Raw genomic sequence first — 22223 nt, 5'->3', positions numbered from 1 at the left:
GAACCGGAATTTTCCTTTAACTCTAATTTTAACTCACGTTCTAACCCGTCTCTCACTAAGATCCTGAGGCTTGCCTTGAACGTGCAACCCTACTGCCTCACACAGGCACCCAAGTAGGTGGGCTTTCGGGGTGCACCACCAGGCCTGGCCTACTTTCACCTTGTCAGTAACATGGACACATCTTCAGTGCGGGGCTAAAGAATGTTATATTAGTGACATCCACAGAATGCCTACTATTGGCTATATTAATGCATGCACACCAGACCTAGGTCTTTTCCTCTACCATGGTCCAGTCACCACTGACCTCAGGGGTGTCTGACTTCCCCTCAAGATGTGCCAGCCACTTGGCATTCCTGGAACAAGTCCACTGGGATTTATGTGTTCTTAGCTTGTCCCAACTCAGTAGTCACCTCCTCTGTGAAGCCTTTCTAACCATTCCCTCAGCTGGACCAATACAGTACTGAGACCCTAAACTCCCTACAGTGATCTTTAAGTTTCTTAAAAGTTCCAAGGTGGCTCACACATCCATACCTTTGCACATCTTGATGTCTCTGGTACCAATTTTCTTTACAGCAACACAAAACAATCTCAAAAAACTAAACAATAAAATACCTTCTCCATGTGTGTTTTTCAAAGTTTATTATAAATGAATTTGAATATGTCTTTTACTGTGTTTGTTTTAGCCAAAATATAGCCATGGAAAAATGTTGAGGATTTGAAGAAGACCTCAAGAGATTTAAAAACAAAAGGAAAATTAAAAAACAAAAAAACTCATCAGAAGAAATTGTTAGGAGACACCTGGGAAGATGGCATAGCTACATGATCACTATCAGGCTTTAGAGAAAATAATAAAGGAAGAAGTATATCGGAAGCAAGAAATGTGAGAGTGATAGATATTTTAAAATGACATGAATAAAAGCTGTTTTGGGCTCAGTTTTAAAAATCAAACATCAAGTATTCTTAAATGAAAAGACATCAACAATATGACTTGATTAGAAAGCTTCAGATCACACTGAATAAATATGAATCAAATTCCCTCTAGAAGAAATCTATAAGGACTCGAGAGACACCTAAACAGCAGGCAACTATCTATAAAGGAAATCTAAAATGGAAAATCTGAGACATGCTCTTAAAAACCATGCTCATAAAAACCAGATGGGGTGCATCACTAGCAAATGGGAGGGAGCCCTTACCTTCCAGCTTCTCCATGCGGAGAAAAGGGTGTGGGCCACACACTTTTACAGTTGATACTCCAGGGACTGGCTTCTAACTTGCCAGGTGGATGGCTCAAGATTTCATCACACTGCTCAAATAATGCCGAATTTAAAACTTGCAATATGTGTGTAACTGTGGACCCTGAAACCATGAGATGTATAGCAAAAATTATACTGCTTCCAAAAATAAGTTACAAAAAGATCAATTTCCATCTTGGATGCTGTTTCCTACTTATGTAAATTAGCCAGTTGTCTTTTTTTCACCTACCTATGGAAACAGCTGGCAAGAAACTTACACAGAGTTCTTGCCGTCAAGGATCTAACTCAATCGCACATAACTTTGGACGGTGCAAAATACTCACAAGGCCCAGGGCGCTGCCTTTGGAAGCTGGAGCGAAGGAGGTGTGGAACCCTAAGTACAAGCCCTTATGAATGCGTGTCCAGACAAACAAGAAGGTTGACGTCTTGCGTCCCACAATCGGAACCTCCCTCTCAACGACGGAGCAGTTAAGTGAGATGAAGTCTTCCAAACGACACTGAGGCGGGCTCCCCGACTCCATACCCACTACATTTGCTCTGTTCAGGAAAGCAGTCCCTGCAACACACTCCAGTCAACGTGAAGAAACAGTGTAGTCTCCCTCTGCGGAGCCGTAAGCCCTGTCCCTGCAGGAAACGCCCCTTTCCCTTGTCTCCCTTTGCTTGGTGCTTGAGGAAGCACAATGGAATGGGTTTCGAAGTAAAGTAGTTCCTGGGCTTTAGGCGTCCACAGGCATGCGTCTGTTGCGTTCCCCTTAGCAACGGCCAGGTGGCACTGCTGTGACAAATTTCATGAGGAAATAAAATTTCCGGGCTCCAACTACAGGGGTAGAGTTTTGCTTCCTAAAAGAAGTGTTTAAATTTCCGTAGCCATGGAGCGGCACAGAAGACACGTTCCCTGGCCTTCCTACCTGTGTTGCCCTGGGCAAGCTACTTCACATATCGGAGAAGTGAGGACAGAGATTATGAAAAAATAACATTTTGCTCTTGGGAGTAGCACTAGTAAACATTTCTTTAATTTGTTGTTTACAAAGTCATGGTTCCTGTACGGGGCAAAGTGGGGAGGGCCTTTAGCCTCCTTGGGAGGCTGAGCCGGGAGAATCACTTGAGTTCAAGAATTGGAGGACACCTCTGGACAATTTAGTGACACATCCTTCTCAAAATACACAAACTAAAAGAGAGAAGGAAATTGGAGTACCCAGACAGCTCTCCCAAGACTTGGAAACTGGATAGAAATGCAGGTTTTTTTTAACCCATTGGGACCTACTAACTCAGAAACTCTGGGGATGGGACTGTGAGTTCCAGCTCCTACCCTGTCCCTTTCACCAGTTCAGCTGTCTTAGTCTTCTTGCCCCCACCGTTGCAACCACTGCAAGTAGTTTTCCTGTCTTTGGTCAGGAAGATCTGAACAAGTAAACCCAGTCATGCCAGTCCTTTATTTAAATTCACCTTTCTTTTCTGTAACAGTCAGAAAGTTTGCCATGGCCTCCATGACTTTTCCTTGGCCTCTCATCTCCTGCATTTTATGCTTCCTCCTTCATTCTCCAACCAGATCCCTTTTTTTCTCTGAAATTTACTCCCAAGGGAAATTTGCTACAGACTCCTCTAGTATCTTCAGTTAGCAGCTTTTTTGTCCTTTGTTCTCAACTTAAATGTCACAGCTTTTGTGCTTTTGTGCAAATATGGCATTCTTCCTCACTTCAACCCACAAAATACAATTAATTTCCACTGCTCTAGTTCCCACCACACTGAGGTCCAGGACTGACCTGGAATTCTGTCTTCCTTGCCACCCAGTTCATCGACATTTCCCTTGTTTCAATGAGTACTTCTATATTCCACCAATAAATCCACAGCCTTTGTTTAATTTGCCAAATGTTGAGGGCCGTCTTGGACAAGATGGCACCTGGCAGTGAGCCAAAGGGCGCTGGCTGCAAAAATGAGGAAGTACCCCAAAAGGCTGTTTGCTGTTACTAGTTCCTTGGAGACTTATGACATGTTAACGCCAGGCTCAAGGATTGGCTATCTAATATCATGCTGCATGTGGACAGCTCGTGATTTATGTAGTGTTATGCTGGCATTCCCATGCATGCTCTCCTGTGTGAGAGAAAACTTTGCTATAATTGGCTGATAGCTAGGAGTCTGGGGGAGGAGAGAGGGAGAGAGAAGAAGGAAGAAGATAATAAGCAGAAGGCAGGAGACAGAGAAACAGGGAGGACGCAATAAATCTCGTCAAACAAAAGAGTAGTAGTGTCTCCTTTCTCTGCGCTGGTTCCACTGGACAGAACACCAAAGGTGGGTACCATCACACATAACTAAAGAACATTGAGGACTGCAGCTTTCCTCATGCATGATGGGCATCTGCTGAACTGTACCATAATGTTTTGGGTCAATTAGTGATAATTAGGAATAATAATGATAACAGGAATGCATTTGATAATAAGTACAAAAGTCTCCCCTTATACAGTGGAAATAGGTTCCAAGACCCCCAGTAGATGTGTCACTAATTTTTTTCACGAAACCTCGTTCTTCTTTCTGTTTGAAATTGTAGAACCAATAACAAGATGAAGCACTGATTGATCAGTGAAGGATGCTTTATTCTTGGTCAATAGGAAAAGCAAGGGAAAGTTTCACAGTCCAGCTTCTACCTATTGTGGAGTAGGATAGAAGGAATAGGAAATAGGTAGAAAGGGGAAATAAATTAAGGTCAAGGAAAAAATATTTACATTCTATGTGCTTTTCCAGGCCTGTCACTCCTTAAGCTAGTCTCTTTCCCAGGTCTGTTACTATCATATTTCTGGGAAATCTGTAAATCTACCTGTGTACTGTACTAACTCCCAAATAAATAATAAGAGAGAGATGCTATATTGAGAAACCTATAATTTAGAGAACTCTCCAGTGCTATCTACTGATCAGATAATGAAGACAATACCAGCCTAAGGATAATCTTAAGATAATCAGATATCATTCCTGCATACCCACACCTCACCAAGTTTCCTTTAAAAAAGCCAGAAACTGTAAAACTGTACTTGAGATGGCCTGAACTCTTCCTTGAATAAATCTACTTTCCTAAATAAATGTCCATGTCTCTGAGTGGTGAGTGCTGAAATTCTTTTCTATCATATAAGCCAAGGGTCCCACTGGTGTTGGGGGACGCAATTTTAAAAACAGACTGATCACCACTGAGAACTCCAATCTGAGAGTCTTTATTAGTCAGCTGACTGTCTCACACAATGCCAAAAATGGCTATTGGGAGAACAGCACTAACCATAGGGTTGCAGAGTTTTTTTAATACCATAAGTCAGTACACCATTCATAAGTCTATTGCTATGATTCAACATTACAAACTAACATCATGAGATCATAGGCAAAAAGGGAAGTACATCAAAATGACCTTAGTTGGGTACAAGTTAAAGAATGGTTACTAAAATCTAGAGAACCACTGTTGACATGGTACATTGTCTAAGAAAAATAGGAATCAAAAAGGGAACAATTTTTCATTATACAAGACTTGCCATTTTGCATTGCCAAACATGTCATGCTAAGCAACTGTTGATGGGTTCAGAGGTGGGGTGTTCCAACAGAAGCACTTCCTACATGACATGGAGTCTTGAGGTAAAGTGAAGTCTGTTTGGTCACTGCCTATATAGCCTGGTCTATAACATTTCCATGGAGCCAAATATGTCAACCCGTCACACTGGTACTTAGTCAAGTTTCTCCTTCTCTCCTGGAACTCCTCAGACCTTTCTGAGGCACCTTTTCTCCTGTGGCATCCGGAGGGGACACAGAGTGAAATGGGAAATGTGGGGAGTCTTCCATGTCTTGTGTGGATGAGGGGAAGAGTTTTTGTCAGAGGAAAATGGTGCTAGCAGTCAATTAAATACTAATAAAATTGTCTATTCAATATACACAAAAGCCAATACTCTTTTCAAAAGGAAGGGGGTGTGACAGAGTGGGCCATATCAGATCTGGCCTCCAACAAGATGGAGGACCTCACCTTCACCTTTATTTATAGTCACATAGGCAGAGGGACCCAGACCAGGAGAGGCTTCCTCTGTGAGGAACAGGATGGGGTGGAATTAGGGAAGTCATTTGCTTAAGAAATTAGCATATCAGAAGGTGAGCCCCTTCTATACAAGGCCACTTACTCCTGAGCAGTCTGAAACAATCTCTCATGGCTGCCAATTCCTGGGAGTTAGTCCTCTGTATCCCATGGCTCAGCCAAGCCTGATTCTGCTAAATATGGATGACTCCCCACAAGGAATCATGACACACACCTGTACTTGCACCTTCTCAAGAAGTTGAAGGAGGATGATCCCAAGTTCAAGGCCAACTTGAATAAGTTAGCAAGATATTATCTCAAAAAAAAAATTTTAGGGGGTGGTTGGGAATGTAGCTCTGTGGTAGAGTACCCCTGGGTTCAATCTTCATGAAAAAGAAAGAGGAGGATGGAGGAAGAAAGGCTGGGAGGAAGGAAAGAAGGAAGAAAGGAAGGGAGTAAGGGAAAAGGAAAAGAAAATTTTGGGTTGGAATTCAGCACTCAGTCTTAACAAACACTCTCATTACTAGATATAAGAAATAGAACTAAAATATTCATGGAATTTACATAAAAATACTCTTCACACACTGCTCAATAAGTAAAAACTATTATTGTTCTCATTAGCATTAACATATTTCCACACATATTCTGAGGAAGTCTGTAGGTATGCCTCTTTACAAGGATTATTGGCAAATATTAAATAAAATAATTCCCTGACTTGGGAACTACACATAGATATTGAGTGAAGTTTTACATAAAGGCACACATGTATACTAATTGATTTTTGTTATTGTTGTTTCTTCCAGTACTGAGGTTTGAACCAAGGGGTACACTATCATTGAGCTACACCCCTATCCTTTTTTATTATTTTTTTGAGACAGGCCTCACTACATTGCTTTGTCTGGCCTCAAAGTTGCAGTCCTCCTGCCTCAGACTCTTGGGTAGCTGGGATTACAGGAATGAAACACTTTTTCATTCCTGGAAATAGAAATACTTTTTCCTGGACATAGAAAAAAAGCATCTCTATCGCACTATTCATGTGAATTTTGAAGCAGACCAAACACTGTAGCTACTATTACTTGTGCACGCAGCTGGCTTTGGTTATTAAACAGCACAACACCACAAATTACCTCCACTGACATCCAACATATACTAGATCAGAGACATAGAAGGGCATCATGAAGTTGCCAATGAAATAAGTGCCAACCTGTATTTCTGCACACATTTCTAGTATTTTTTCAAGAAAAAGCTTGAAGTAAGACTATATGATATCAAAAATGAAAAACTTAATGAACTAACCCTAAAGTCTGTGTTGAAATCCAAGGGAGGTGATCCCAGTTGAAAGGTTTGCAATGATAGAAGGAATGAGAATTCAAGAGAGGCGTGTATCTAAGGATCAAGAATCCTCATTATCTGTACAAAACAGGAACAGTAACTCCTTCAGTAGAATTACTGTGTCAATACCAGTTCTCAATAAAATCCTCTATATTGCCCAAGAGCAAGGCAAAGTTATTAGTAATCTGAGCTCTGATGTGTTAAAGCCTTGCATTATAAATTTTGGCTTACAGACTAGTGAATATATTTCAAACTAAAAGAAAAATAAGAATATATAAATAACATATTTTAAAAGACAGTAGCAAGAAACAGAACTGAAATGAAGGACAAAATAAGAGGCATTTAAGAAAAAATATATTGGCTATTACATGAATATGGGAATAAGTACTGAAATTTGTTTTGTTTTCTTTTGCAGTATTGGGTCAAGATCAATAATAGACAATCCCCAAAAGCTTTTTAAGGTGTGTTTCAAAATTAAGCCACAAAATATTAAATAACCCATATAGAAAAGAAGCAAAGAGAGTTGAGGTATGTTCTCTTTGCAACATAATACTTTCCCTAATGCCGATTTGATAGGTCTTTTGTAAGTAGTATTCTTACAAATTAGGAGCAGTGGGAGGTCCACCCTTATATTTGATCTGCTCCTGGACTTGTCACCTGACCTCTCTGCACTTTCATTTCTGTATCATTTCACGGAAGGGGGTCTCCCTGGTCCCTGAAAGTGCTCAAGTTCTATTACTCAACATATATTTTTGTTGTTCTAAAATTACGGGATTCAATTTGAAGGGCTGCATAGGATAAACCCTAAATGACATCATCTGCATCATTTTCATAAGGTGCCATTAAGGAAGTCTAAAGGAATACCATTTCATGTACCTACTGTAAATGAACCCTGATAATTAGAAAGGTATACATTCATTTAAATATTTCTGAAAATAATACAGTACTTTTTCCTGGAAATAGAAAAAAAGCATCTCTATCGCACTATTCATGAGAATTTCAAAGCAGACCAAACACTGTAGCTACTATAACTTGTGCACATTTAAGTTACCAAACTAAGAATAAGTAAGAAAACAAGTAAATTATGGAGGACACTATTCTTTTCACTGTTGGATGGAATTTCCAATCCAGTGAGCTCATATGGGACATGCAAATCTTTTTCCACTTTTTAATGGAGAGGTGTGAGTTCAAGAATTATTTTTCTTTTCATACATGTTTATCAATGAGATTAGTGGACACATATTCAGTATACAGATTGATGACTCCCTACATATTTCCCATGTAATCTCAGGCAATGCAAAAGAATGAACATTCCCAATAGCTTTCCAGACACACACTTGCTTTCCCTCGGTTCATACTGCATACATGATCAACATTCTGTACTTTATCAGCGTATGAGGTCCACTTAGTGATGACCTTATTGAAAGTTTCACTGTATATACTTTGTGTCTGACACATCACTACAGATTTTTTAGGACTCTACCTTTTTGCTAAGGAACCCAGTTCTATGCCTGCCATGATTCCAGGCTCTGGATGCCTTGCTCTGGATTTTTTGGGTCACAATCACTGTCATTACTCCAGACCTCAACAGAACCCCTAGACCTACGAAGCCTCCAACCCAGCCCTACTTTTACTGGCAAATACCAAAGCCAACATGTTGGAGGATTTTTCAGAGAACATGATGACCATTTTCACAAGACAAAACTGCCATTTTGTTATATGAGTCAGATAGCATTCCCAAACCACAGACAGGTTGGGGTCTACACAGGTTTCAATTCCTTTTTTCCTGTAAAATTAATTCATCTTGTTGCATTAAAGCAGTTTTAGGCACCAGTTCTCATTCAATGACTCACAATTAAGCATATTACAGTTAACTGTCATTTGAATTATTTCCAGTTTTTGTGTTATTGTTATAAACCTTTTGCATACAAATATTTAGGCTTATGAAAGCATTCAAATCTAAAGGGTATGCCCACAAGTGCTGCCCTCTCTGACTGTAAGTACACCTAACAAATCCTTTGGACCGATCACCCTACTGCTTTCTGCTTCATTCTTGGGAATCCTAACCAGCCAAATCTCAGGACTTGCTGGGGGGAAACTCTTGTGGGAAATCCTGTCACATTCTGGTGCACCTCCTGCTAGTTTGGCAAAACAATACACATGACTTTAGATACAAAAATTTTCAACAAAATACTAACAAATGGTTGCACACATGCATGTGAAATTAGTGCATATGCACGTGCATGTGTGGGTGCACATGTATGCACGTGCTCGCTCTCTCTCTCTCTCTCTCTCTCTCTCTCTCTCTCCCCCAAACCTGCCATTTATTGCAGGGATGCAGAGCAGGTTCAACATTGAAAACTCAATCAAAGCAATTCATCATTATCAACAGGTTACAGGAGGAAAAATCATATAATTATAATATGCATAATAAACTCTAAGCAAGTTAGAAACTATCCACATTCGATAAAGAACATGTAATAAAAACCTATGAGCTGGGTGCAGTTGCATATGCCTGTAATCCTAGCAACTCCTAAGGCAGGAGTCTCACAAGTTCAAGGTCAGCCTCAGCAACACAACAAGGCCTTAAGCAACTTGGTAGACCCTGTCTCAAGAAAAAAAAAAAAAAAAAAGGTTGGGTATAAAGCTAGGTGGTAAAACACCTCTAGGTACACATCTCACTACACACACACACCAAAAAGAAAACAAAACTACAGCTGTTTGTTTAATGGTCAACATTGTTTTCCCCAAATATAAAAATATTATTTTTTACCATTTTATTCAACACCATACAGTAGATATAGGTAGTAAAGAAGAGAGGAAAAGGAAATGAAGGGATATAGATCAGGAAATTGGTTATTTATTTGTTAATAACATTATACTTTATTAATAAAATCCTGAGAAATCTATCAAAATATACAGTTAGACTTAATAAGTGAGATCACCAAAGTCAAAACTTACAAGGTCAATATGTAAAAATTAATTATATTTCCCTCTAACAGCCAAGATCATGTGCAACCTCAATTTCAAGTCTAGAGTGGTCAGTACCTGCAGAGACTGTAGGTTGAGGAAGGACTGCTTGATCTCAGGAGTTTGAGGCCAGTCGGGACAACAAAGAAAGACCAAAACAATGACACACAATGGGACACAGTGGCACACACCTGTAATCCCTGTGACCCAGAAAGTTGAGGCAAGAGTATCTTCAAGGTCAGCCTCAGCAACTTAGTGAGACCTTGTGTCAAAATAAATGGATTGAGGGTATAGCTTAGTGGTAAAGTGCCCTTGAATTCAATCTCCAGCACCCCAAAACCAAATAAATAAAATCTTCAATATCACATAAAATGGTCCAATAAAATAATCTGCAAAAAGTCTATAACAAAATATGTCCATTACTTACAAGCCAAAAATTACAAAACATGAAATAAATGAAGATCTACATAAACAGAGACATCACATTCAGGAACCAGAAGACTCAACATAGTAAAAGAAGATAGTATAGTGGCAAGTTTTAGCCTCTGCCAATAACAGAGAACTAGATTGATAAACTAGAGAACCCAGAAAGAGACCAACATGAAGAAACCCAAATGTTATTTGACTAAGACACAAAAGCAATTCAATATAGGTAGCATAGTATTTAGGGGAAAAAATGGTGCTGGAACACTGAAGAGTCATAGGCAACAGCAGCAAAAACTCAACCTAAACCTTAGTATAAAATCAACAGTATGGACCAGAGATTCAAACATAAAAGGTAAAGAGTAAAAATGTTAAAACAAAATATGACAGCCAGGTGCTGGAGCACATGCCTATAATCCCAGCAACTCCAGAAGCTGAGGCAGGAGGATTCCAAGTACAAAGCCAACTTCACAGCTTAAGGAGACCCCAAGTAACTTAGTGAGACCCTGTCTCAAAAAATAAAAAGGGAGCTCAGTGGGAAAGTGACACTGGAAGGGAGGGAGGGAAGGAGGGAGGAAGGGGGGAAGAAAGGAAGGGAGGGAAGGAGGGAGGGGGAGAGAGGAAGGAAGGAGGGAAGAAATGAAGAGAAGGAGTGAGGGGGAGAGAGAGGAAGGAAGGGAGGAAGGGAGGATGGGAAGAGGGAGGGAGGGGAAGGAAGGAGGGAAGGGGAGTGAAGGAGGGAGGGAGAGAAGAAAGGAGGGAAGGAAGGAGGGAGAGAGGGAAGGAGGAAGGGAGGGTGGGCGGGATGGAGGGAGGAAGGAAGGAAGGAAGGAAAAAGGGAAGAGAAGGGAAAAGAAAAGGAAGTGTATGCAGGACTTACAACTTGGTGACGAGTTCTGAAATAAGACGTAAAAGTGACAAAAGAACTACCATCACAATAAAGACACAGATTAACACAACACAAAATGATACCCCCTACAATGTGAATGTGAAGTTACATGTGGTCACCTCAAAGGCTTGGCAGGGAGTTCAAAGTAAACACACTATTATTTTTATCTTTCTGTACAACATGCTTTTTAATGTAAGGTAATACTACTACAAGTAGCTAAAATACTAGGCTCTGAGAGGAGGCAGCCAATAGGGACTAAGCTCCTGATGAAAAAGGCAACTCACACATAACTGCAGACTCATCTGTTGACATTACAGACACTTCACAGTGAATCTTCAATCTTTTATAACATTGAAAATGAGATTCCTACTTTGTGTGTTATTTTTCTTCAGAGTTTATCCTGCTCCTTTAACCTAGTTTAGCTTTGCATTTTTGTTTTGGTGTTAATTTGACCTCTAGAAAATTGCTGAGGGGTACGTGGAGAAGCCTAAGGAAGGGAGAGAAGTGAGAAAACTAAATCTGAGGAAGACCTAACTGGGACCTAACTGAGTTTACTGTGTTAGGAACACTATCTTCTCCTCCCACAGAAAAATAGAGACTACAGAGACTGGGACCAGGAAAGTATCACAGTGGGTAAGTGAAGGCACAAGAAAATAGTTGTTTAAAAAGAATCAACTTTGTGCAGTGAAGGTGTGCAGTTGTGTGTGCAGCCTCATCTCCTTAAAGAGGAGCCCTTCACCACACCACCTCTGGTCTCCCAGCAGACTGCTCCTGCTCCTCAGAGGCAATGTTAGCGGATGAAGGCAGCTTTCCAGGTCTTCCACCCTCACAGTCTAATTGTCCTGACACTGGACAGCAGTGAGTGTGCACACAGAATAGGGCTCTTTCATTTCTGAAACAAAACTCCCCTTTTCCCAAGTATAATCATAAAAGAATGACAAACTGCTTGTCAAAGTGTGAACAAAGATGTTCCTGCATTTCCTCCTCTTTTATCTCTTCCTGGTTGTGTTTTTGTCTCTGAGGACTGAACAACAGGACCTTGCACATGTAGAGCTGAGTTACACCCTGAGCCCTACCCTCCTCCTTTAAAAAATATACCTGAAGTGCTGGGCATATGGCTCAGTTGGTAGAGTGCTTGCCTTGCATGCAGAAGGCCCTGGGTTCAATCCCCAGCACTACACCCACACACAAAAAAGCATGGATATAATTTTGGCCTGGGGAGATAGCTCAGCTGGTAGAGTGCTTGCCTCGCAATCACAAGGCCCTGAGTTCGATCCCCAGTACCGCAAAAAAAAAAAAAAAAAGATGAATATACCTGAGATAACATTTTAACTTAAACAAAGAAGAAAGATGTGGCTGAAGGTTTTTCTAAGAGCACATGAGAGCTTCCTCTCTCATGGAAGAATTCCCAGATGTAGAAGTCTCTAGGCTGGGTCCATATTAAACACGACTCTTCAGATGCAAATGATGATTTATAATTTTTTTTTTTCATAGAGATGGCACTAAAAGAGTTTCTCTTGGCACGAATGGCCAGAGGCTGGGTTAGAAGTTGCCTTTGACCACTGATTTTCTTCAGTGATTACATTTAAAAGTCTTCTTAACATGAGTCCTAAGATGTTGACTAAGCTTTCCCACTTGATAGGCGGCCCCTCCTCTGCCAAGCTGACAGGGTTACTCCCAGTGTGCATCCTTTGGTGCTGTGTGAGAGATGAGCTGTGGCTGAAGGCCTTTCCACACTCACTGCACTCATAGGGCTTCTCTCAGTGTGAATGATGGAGTGTTGGATGAGGTCTGCACTCCAACATAAAGATTTCCCACACTCCATACATTCATAGGGCTTCTTCCCACTGTGAATCTGCTGGTGGCTTGTAAGGTGTGACCATCTGTTAAAGGCCTTCCCACACTCTATGCACTCATACAGCTTCTCTCCAGTGTGGACGCTGAAGTGGTGAATGAGAGGTTTTCCCACATTCTTTGCATCCATAGGGTTTTTCTCCAGGGTGGGCCCTTTTATGAAAGATGAAAGTGGAGTAGTGGGTGAAGGCCTTCCCATGATCACTACACATGTAAGGCTTCTCCCGACTGTGGATGCGCTGGTGCTGTTTGAGGTGAGACCTGCAGCTGAAGGCCTTCCCACACTCCGTGCACATGTAGGGCTTTTCCCCAGTGTGGACGACGTGGTGCTGAATGAGGTCAGCACTTTCACAGGTCTTCCCACACTCACTGCACTCAAAGGGTCGCACTCCAGTGTGTCTGCTGGTGCCACTTGAGGTACAACTTGGCTGAAGGCCTTTCCACATTCCGTGCACACATAGGGTTTCTCCCAGTGTGGATGATGTAGGGTCAAATGAAACCTGGCCTATTGCAGAAGGCTTTGCCAGTCTTTGCACACAAAAGGTTTTTCCAGTGTGGCTCCTGTTATGCAAGACAAAAGTGGAGCGGTGGGTGAAGATCTTTCCACATTCACCACACTTATAAGGCTTTTCCCCACTCTGGATGTGCTGGTGCCATATTTGGTGAGACTTGTGGTTGAAGGCCTTCCCACACTCCAAGAACTCATAGGGCCTCTCCCCCATGTGGATCATCTGGTGCTGGAGGAGATGAGCGGTCTTGCTGAAGGTCTTCCCACACTCTGTGCACTCATAGGGCTTCACTCCAGAGTGGATTCACTCATGTTGAATGAGGAGAAAATTCTTGTTAAACACTTTCCCACATTCCTTGCATTTGTAGGGATTTTCCCCTGTATGCAACAAGGGACCTGCACCTGGTTCACCTGAGTCACATACACAGCATCATCTAGAGAGACATGGAGAGTTCTTGAACACAAATCAGCCATTCCTACACCACCATGCCCAGAGATCATGTGCTCAGGAAGCTTCTCTATCGCTGGTCTCTGAAGTCCTGTCTGCATTTCAGATGTCCTAACCTGACCCCTGAGCTGCCCCAACTGGTAGTTCTCCAAGGCCCTCTGCATCAGTTGTTCCTTGTGCAAGGTTCACTCCAGCCAGGCCAGGCAAGCAGGGATGGGCTCTGTGGTTTTAGGTTTTGTGTTGCTACCTGCAGGAAATACAATGATCAAAAGGGCTTGTTAGTGATGGTGACATTAAAGAAATCAACAACTCAGTAAGAACAAGGAGATGGGAATGGTGGCTCTGTGCCTGGTATGGAGACCCCTGGAATCCACATTTGCAAGGTCTCTTTGTGTTCCCTGGATCCTTGAAACTTTTTTACTTTCCATAAAACATCACACCATTTTTTGCTAGAAAATGAGAAAATCTCGCCTGTTACTTTGTCACATTATACTAGTTTGAAATGCCTCAGGAGCTGCGGATATAGCTCAGTCGCACAAAGCCCTGGATTCAATCCCCAGCGCTGCCAAAAAAAAGAAAAAAGAAAGAAAAGAAATGCTTTGGTAATGAAGAAAGTCAATACTGTTTCAACCAACATCTTCATTTCTACAACATTCATTTACAAAGAAATAATGTTCAACACAGCCCAGAACAGGAGTCTTGAAACTTTTAAAGGAAAACTCAGAAGTGGCTAGAACAGGGGCCCTTGATCCATGTTGACAGGGGGAACACTGTGGCTTTGGCTCAGTGGAAGAGTGCATGCCTAGCAAGTGTGCAGCCTGGGTTCCATCCCCTGCACCACAAATAACCAAACAAAGATGGGTGTGAGGGAAGGGGCAATGGTGACACAGCCAAAGGGCCTGGGCAAGTGGCCATGACCCAGTGGGGAAGCCAATCACCACAAAACAGCCCCAGCGCCTTCAGCAGTCCAGATGTAGGGCAGAAATGCCAAATGTCACCTCAGTCTCTACCAAACAGGAAGAATGAGAAGAGCAGGGAACCTTCTAGTGTGATATTTGGAGGGTGGGAGGGTGGAGGCAGGGAAAGATGGAATGCAGAGGACATTTCCTCAAGTTCAGAAGGAAACATCATATATTATCACTATGCACAATTCAGGAGGCTGAAGCAGGAGGATTGCAAGTTCAAAGCCAGCCTGGGAAATTTGGCAAGACCTTGCCTCAGAAAATAAAAAGGGCTGGGGGTGTGGCTCAGCTCAGTGGTAAATACCCCTGGGTTCAGTCCATATTACCAAAGTATATATGTGTATGCATGCATGTGCTTGTGTGTACAAAATCAATATTCATGTGCACTAGCAGCGTGCAAGCAGTGCTAATAGCTTACTCTTACTGCCACTCACTGCAGCAGTCAGACACACTGTGTTCCACACAGGATCGATCGCATCCTCAACACAACGACATACAAACCATCATTCCCATCACTGCCTAGGAGCGAGGGTGGTGCCCTGAGATGCTCAGCACACCACATGTTCTTTCCTTCTGACACAGTCCCATGCACACAAGTGTGTCCAGATGTCTTGTCAGTGAAATATGAGGAAAGTCATGTGCATGGAAGAGGGTGTGATATCTTCTCTTCCTCATCTCCCCTCTGCCAAATGGAGCATGCCAGGGACACACTGACTCCTTGTGATGTGAACAGAAGGTACCTGGGTCCATGAATAACTGCAGTACAGAATCCCTGGGGTGAAAAAATAGTTTTTATATTCTGAACCAGGGAGATCTGAGTACACTTGCTAGTGCAGCTAGATCTAGCACAGCTGAAATCACAAAGATACAATGAGGTCTTGCAACAACCCCAGTTCACAAGGCTGTCTGTCAAAGCTACTTGTTGAGTCCAAGCAGTTGGAGCCAAGCAAATGACTTACAGACTGTGTCTGCTGAGTCCCCAGGAGCTGTGTGGCAGAGTGGCTGAGGCTAGGGGGCAGAGGAAACCACAGGTTAAAAGGCCCAAATTCCCAGAGAGGCCACACAAACATACATACACAACGAAGCCAGAATGGGGACAGGTATTTAGTGTAGAAATAGGGGATTGGGTCAAACCGAGGACATAAAGGCCATGAAAGTCATCTGCCTCGAAGTTGGAGACTGCCCCTGGGAGAATAGAATGTCAAAGATCCCTGGAGCCCACTGATTACCAAATTTACCTGCCTTTATCAAGGACTGCAAGCATGGAGCTGCTAATTAATGCCCCCTGGCCCTTACCTGCCTGAATCACCTTGGCCCTCCCCCTGCCCATGGCTTCTCACTTTATGCAAAACCAGGCCTAGTCACTAGGCAGGAAGGAGAGATAAAGGGGGAAGAGAACTGGAGAACAAAAGAGACCTTAACCGATAAAAGATGTAGGGTGCGCTCATTTCTGGGGACTTTAGAACATCAGTCATGTCTCCTTCTCCCTCCCGGGAGAAGTCTGTATTATTACCCTTAAGTAAAACATGCTTAATATGCTTGCCTTGGTGTGCTTCTCTAGTGTTCAAACTTCAACATTAGAGGAAGCAGAACTCGTCACCGGTAAACGACGAATCACACACACAAATCTGATTCCCTCGAAGTTCAGAGGCAGTGTCACCTCCAAGTCCGCCAGCTGCCACAACCCCAGCCTTCCACCTGTTGGCACCCATGTGGACAGGAGCCTTGGGAAAGTTCCCTCTTCACCTTCTGTAACTCCTGGCTGTGCTCTATCTGGCAGATCAGTTCTGATATGGACAGAGGGCAGCCTGTGCACAAGAACAAAGGAGGACACAGGGACCCCAGTGAGAAGAAAATCTCAGCCTAGCCTGTAGTTTCAGGACAGGGGTGAAAATGTAAAATGAAGTTGCTCCCATCAAAGTGAGCAAGATGCTGAACTGCCTTCTGGAAACAAAAGGCAAGGTAGCACTGCTGGGACCCAATACCACAGACAGGAGAAACAGGTGCAGACAGACTCGATTCTGGTCTCCACCCTACAGAAGCTCAGTCCAGTCAGATGTGTTTTCCTAGAGGTATTTTCTAACCACTCAAAGTCACATGTATTTGACTTATTTGAACTAGTAAGACCTAGGAATGTCTAGTTGCCCCTCAAATCAACTGGAACAAAATCTCTGTGGGTAAGCCTGGGCATCAGACTTAAATACTCCTGGTTGACCATGGTCTGCAAAGAGATACAAGTGCCTTGATATCCCTTTGGCACATAGCGTTCCCTGATGCTCTGTGGTTTGAGGTGGGCAGCTAACCTACATCAGGGACTGAGGAAGGAGGAAGCTGATATTCCAAGAAGGGCTAAATGACAGGGTCTTCCACTCCTGTTGCCTGTGGCACCCTGAAACTTCTGTGAGGGTACGTGCCCTGGACCAAGCAGAGGGAGCAAAAGGACAAAAAAAAAAAAAAAAAAAAAAAAAAGCAAAAACCAACCAACAAAACCCCAAATAATCAGGTCAGCCATATTATTAACCCAGGAGCCTTACAAGGTAAGATAATACATTTCTTAAAGGACTGAGGTGCTGCTCTGTCACTTTCAGCTAAATACTTATCTGTAAATTGGCTGGGGTTAAAGACACAGGACTCTGGAGGTGCACAGACCCACAGAAATGCTCACCAGGAAGATCCTGACCTACAGCTCAGAACTCATCAGTCATCACTAAGACTGGACTCTGATCAAGCAGCCCTTCCTTGAGCTCTCCAATCACACTCCCCATCACCTCACAGCCTTCCAATCTTTCTACCAAAATGCTGTTGCACCTATATCTTGCCACTCCCAGTTAACCCTTAAACTTAAGAGTCTGAGGTCTTCACTCCTAATAGTAAGTAAAAAACTGATATTTACATGGTAGAGTCATATATACCCCTGAGGACTATGCCTAGCAATTTAAATCCACTGTATTTTGTAAATTTTGAATTAAAAATACAAGCATTAAGAAAAAAAGTAACATTTTAAGTATTATGTCTTTTCATTCACAAAGAATGTATATGTCCTCATTGATTCAGTCTTTTTTAGGTGGTAAGCAAAATAATATATTGCTTTCCTATGGGCCTTGCATAAAAAATTTATCCTGGGACTTTCTCACAGCATGCACCTGAAGTGTACACTGTGATCAGCACCGTGCACAGATAAAGAAACTAAGATTCAGGCAGATAGTGACTGCCAGAGTCAGGGAAAGGAGGTCTGGCTGGGCCAAGATGGAAACCTAAGTTGCCTCAAGCATCTGGGCAATCTGACAACAAAGTCATCAAACCTCATTCCTGAGAACGCCGACTTTGCCAGTAAAGAGGATCATCACAAGAATGACGATGCTGATGATGTCAGCAATGGCAGTGAAAGCAGCAGGGGTCACAACTGATAACACAAGGCTGGTTTCACCATGCACTATTGTGAGCCACGTACATTCATGAGAGCTTGTGCAATGCTACACTGGCCCATTCTACCCATGAGATAACTGAGGCACGGAGAGGTGTTTGGTAACTTTCCCAGAAATACAAAGCTCAAGAGCAGCATGGCTAGGCCTAGACTCTGGACCCTGATCCTGGTCTCCCAGTGCTACACTAATGGGCCAGCAAGCACATCTATGTGGAGTCAACAGCCTTATACCAAGTGAGCTGTGGAGGTGAGAAGCAGCCATCATTAGGAAAATTCATTCTTTAGGAACAGGGGACAGTGAAGAGCAGTGTTGGTGACTCCAGACTTCCATATTTCATGAACTACTAAAAAAATAAAAAATTGGGAGGGAATTCCACATGGTGATTTGGGTACACACAGACATCTGCAGAAATATCATCTACTATTATCAATATCACACAGCAGAAATCACTTTTACTATCAAATAATGCAAAGAATGGCATCTCACAGTAAAGGTTTATCTCTTAAAGTGAATGAATTAAAATATAGGAGGGACTCACTATAATGGCCTTGTTTTCCATACTTTCCAAGGATGGGTATGCTAGAAGAATTTTAAAAAGAAATGTGAACAGAAAAACAACAATAATAATAAACAATAAACATATAGAAAGATAGGCAAGGAACGTGTGGGTCTCAGAGACAATCCATGTGACAGAAAAAAAGCCACTGTGCAAAGACAGGGAAAGAGAAGACCCAGAAGCCAGAGCACAGCCATGCTTCCTCCCAGGTGCTATAACAGTCCCCATGGGTCCTGGCTGGAAATGCTGCCTTTGGGTTCTGCAAAACACCCCTGTTTCCTTCCATCACATCCCTCTCCTTTGACTGCAACCAGAGGCAGACTGTTTTTTCCCCCAACACTTGAAGGAGATCAAAATAAAGTGGGAACAAGAAAAAAAAAAAAAAAAAAAAAAAAAGGCTGAAATTGTGGAGAGCAGGGAGGGCAGCTTCTGAGACCTCTTGACCAGTCAGGCCTTGAGTCAGAGGACAGAGGAGGGAAGCTTCTGGTGGCCCATATGAGAGAGGGGAGAGGCCTTACCCAGAGAAACCAGAAGCCTGCAGGTCTCCAGCATCACATCCAGTATAAGGTCCTCTGGGTAAGGTCTAGCTGCCTCCACTCCTCCTGAGTGAAGGTCTCAGTCACATCCTTAAACGTCACAGACACCTGGAAAGTCAAAGGAAGTAGTATTTGCTGTTGGCCTGTTGGATAGGATTAGTACCTGTCACGTGAGCACTCCAAAAATAGTGGAAACCCAAAGTCCCAATCAGCAAATGCCTCCAGAAGGTCCATTCTATACTGGGCTCAAAGAGGTAACATTGCCTTGGACACATTACAGCAGCAAAGAAGAGAGAAGTCTCCTAGGCAGAAAGACACTGGGGCTCGAGACAGGGATAGGACAATGCTTTATACACCGTGAGGCACAGAAAGTTAGTGCTCAGGATTATCAGAGGAATGGAGAAAATAAGTTAAAAAACCATGTCAGAAGAGAAACAGCACCCGAGTCTTACTGGTCCCCACTGTGGCCTGCTTTGTATTGGGAACTTTATATGATAAAGTAACTGAAGTCCCCCGCTCAGAAGCCAGATTCTTACAGTTAAAAACAAGCTCTGGAAATCATCACTTGCTCCTTGTGTAACTGTGGAGGCCTTATTTCATCTGTCTGAGCCTCTATTCCCAGATAAATACAACAGTATTTTCTACATCACTGTGAAAAGTCATACAAATTAAAAATATTTTGAAAGAAACACATAACAGGCCACAGCCCATGAGGTCAACATCATCATCATCTCCACTTCAAACCCAAAGACCTGAGGTCCAGAAAGCCCTATGAGCTCACCCCAAGTTTACATGCAGAGGCAGAATCTGGACCCAGGTTCCTCTAGTCTACAGTCTAATCATGCAACCATCACACTCATCTGTTAGTAAAGTTAATCCTGGGTTGATAAGGATGTAAAGAACTCCAGATAAATTTCACTGTCACGTTCATTTCCGCCACCTCTGAAAATAGTTCCACAGACATAGGTAGAAGAGCAGAGAAGAGGAATCACCACCAACCACCTCAAAGATGAATCATCTTCCATTGTGGCTCTTGCCTGGGAAGTGGCAGGGCCTGGGACCAGCTCCCTTGACCTCCTATATTCCTTCTGGTTTTCAAAGATGTCCAGGGAGAATAGATAAGGAGTCATCACTTCCTTTTCCTCCATGAATTTTGCCAGCACTCATTGCTGAGGCCAGGACACTAAAGGAATAGTGTACATTAGTCAAAGAAGACATAGCAGGTGGTGGTGGAGAACATAGGCCCTTAACTAGACATGATGTTTGGCCTTGATATGCGGGATGGAAAGGCCATCAAAAGGTCACGCCAGCCCTCTCTCCTGGAATGTGTCATCAGGTGGGGGCAGGGAACCACACAGGTCCTCTGTGGAGTCCTTTTAAACCAATACAGCTTTCTTGTGTCCCCATACAGTTCCACCTGCCTGAAATGCCATGTCCCCACTGCGCTCAGTATTACATTTGAGAAGGAAGCATGCTTCCCCCCGGCAAAATTTATTTTAGATGTCTACCCCAGCCTCCTAGTCCCTCTGGGTAGAGAACAAGGTACAAACACAGGCACTGTTAGTAGCTGCTGGTTTACAATATGATAAAAACTCTCATTCTCTGGGGCAGATAACAACCTCTGTAAACCTCAAGTTCCTCTTATATAAAACAGTGATGATGAAAGAACCTAGCTTTAAGATGCTGATAATTAAATGAAGCTTTACATAATTTCTATCAGTCCTCAGCTAAGAATCAATTCAGGTCTGGTACTATGGCTCTTCTACAACTACTTATTTCCTCTTTGCTCCCACAACATTCTGGACAAACTAACCCAGCAAGCTTCTTTAATTTTACCAAAATCCCTACACAAAAATTCCAGAAAGCGAAAGGACCTGGAAAGGTCACTTTAGCCTGACCTTAAGAAAAGGTCTCTCCAAACAAGTTAAGTTTGAGCAGAGACCACAGAATATTAGAAAGAAGCCCTGCAAAGACAGGGGCAGTGTCCCAGGCAAGACACACGCAAGGACAAGTGGGGTGGGGCAGGCGGAGGGTTTGCGAGTATCAAGAGCACCGAAAACGGAAGGAGACCGGGTCGGGGTGGTGTCCAGGGCGGGTTGGTAGGACCTGTGGCCTCAGTGAGAGGTTGAAGGCGTGGCAGGAGCCCTCGGAAGGAAGCCTCATTCACCCTCAAGCACTGTCAGAGGCCCGCGGTGCTGGAGGACAAGCCACGGCCGCTCGTCGTCAGTCAAAGGCAACAGCAAAGGGACACCGGGGGCCTCCTCGGCTTCCGAACCTCCCCGCCGGCAGAAGAGCGGCAAGGCCAGAGCCACCGCCGCTCACCTGCACGGGGTCCCGCAGCGCCGCCGCCGCCCTAGGCAGGGACGACCTGCCGACCTGCCCGCCTGCCCGCCGCACCCCGAGCCTCAGTCTCCCCGAGCTCAGCGGGCGGGCTCCCTGGACACCCGGCGGGACTCAGCGTGCCGGGCCCCAAAAGCGGGGGACCCGCGCCACGGTCTCTGTGGGCCGGGCGCCGGGAGATGTCGCAGCGCTGCCGCCGGAAGCGGCCTGTCCCGGGCCCTCAATGGCCCAGAGCGCGCCGCAGGGCCTCCTGGGTAGCCCGCCGCAGGGCCTCCTGGGTAGCGCGCCGCAGGGCCTCCTGGGTAGCCCGCCGCAGGGCCTCCTGGGTAGCCCGCCGCAGGGCCTCCTGGGTAGCGCGCCTTTCCACCCCCCCCCCCAACCCCTCGGGTGCTGGTCCGCCTCTGGCGCTGCTTAAAAACGAAAAACAAAGAAAAACCGTGGACTTGAGCCGGGGTCCAGACCGTTGGTTATCCGCCCAGCCGGGCCGAGTCTCGGGAGGCCCCGTGCGGCCCCCGTGCGGCGGCAGAGACGATGCCGGGCGTCTGCGGAGGGAGAGAAGGGGACGGTCAAGCCGACGAAAGGGGTGGGCGGTGTTCAGATGACCCCACGGCGGAGTCAGAGCCGGGGCGTAACCGCGGAGCGGGCGGTCGCTGCCGGAGAGCGCGCCGAGCGCGCGAGTGCGGGCACGAGA

At 44.0% G+C, this 22223-nt stretch overlaps 1 long non-coding RNA gene and 1 pseudogene across 1 annotated transcript; both read right to left on the bottom strand.

Moving 5' to 3' along the window:
• Positions 1-12173: 12173 nt before the first annotated feature.
• Positions 12174-13877, bottom strand: LOC124966255 (zinc finger protein 543-like; annotated as a pseudogene).
• A 2346-nt stretch (positions 13878-16223) lies between these two features.
• On the bottom strand, positions 16224-21759 carry LOC124967133 (uncharacterized). Its single transcript, XR_007105463.1, has 3 exons — positions 21515-21759; positions 19175-19300; positions 16224-16483 (listed from the first exon to the last, which is right to left on the bottom strand). It is a non-coding gene; the product is annotated as an uncharacterized LOC124967133 (long non-coding RNA).
• Between the last annotated feature and the right edge of the window lie 464 nt (positions 21760-22223).

The sequence above is a fragment of the Sciurus carolinensis genome, chromosome 16, assembly GCF_902686445.1.
Source record: "Sciurus carolinensis chromosome 16, mSciCar1.2, whole genome shotgun sequence".
In the NCBI taxonomy this organism is placed as follows: Eukaryota; Metazoa; Chordata; class Mammalia; order Rodentia; family Sciuridae; genus Sciurus; species Sciurus carolinensis.
This window is presented reverse-complemented; position numbering and strand designations above follow the sequence as displayed.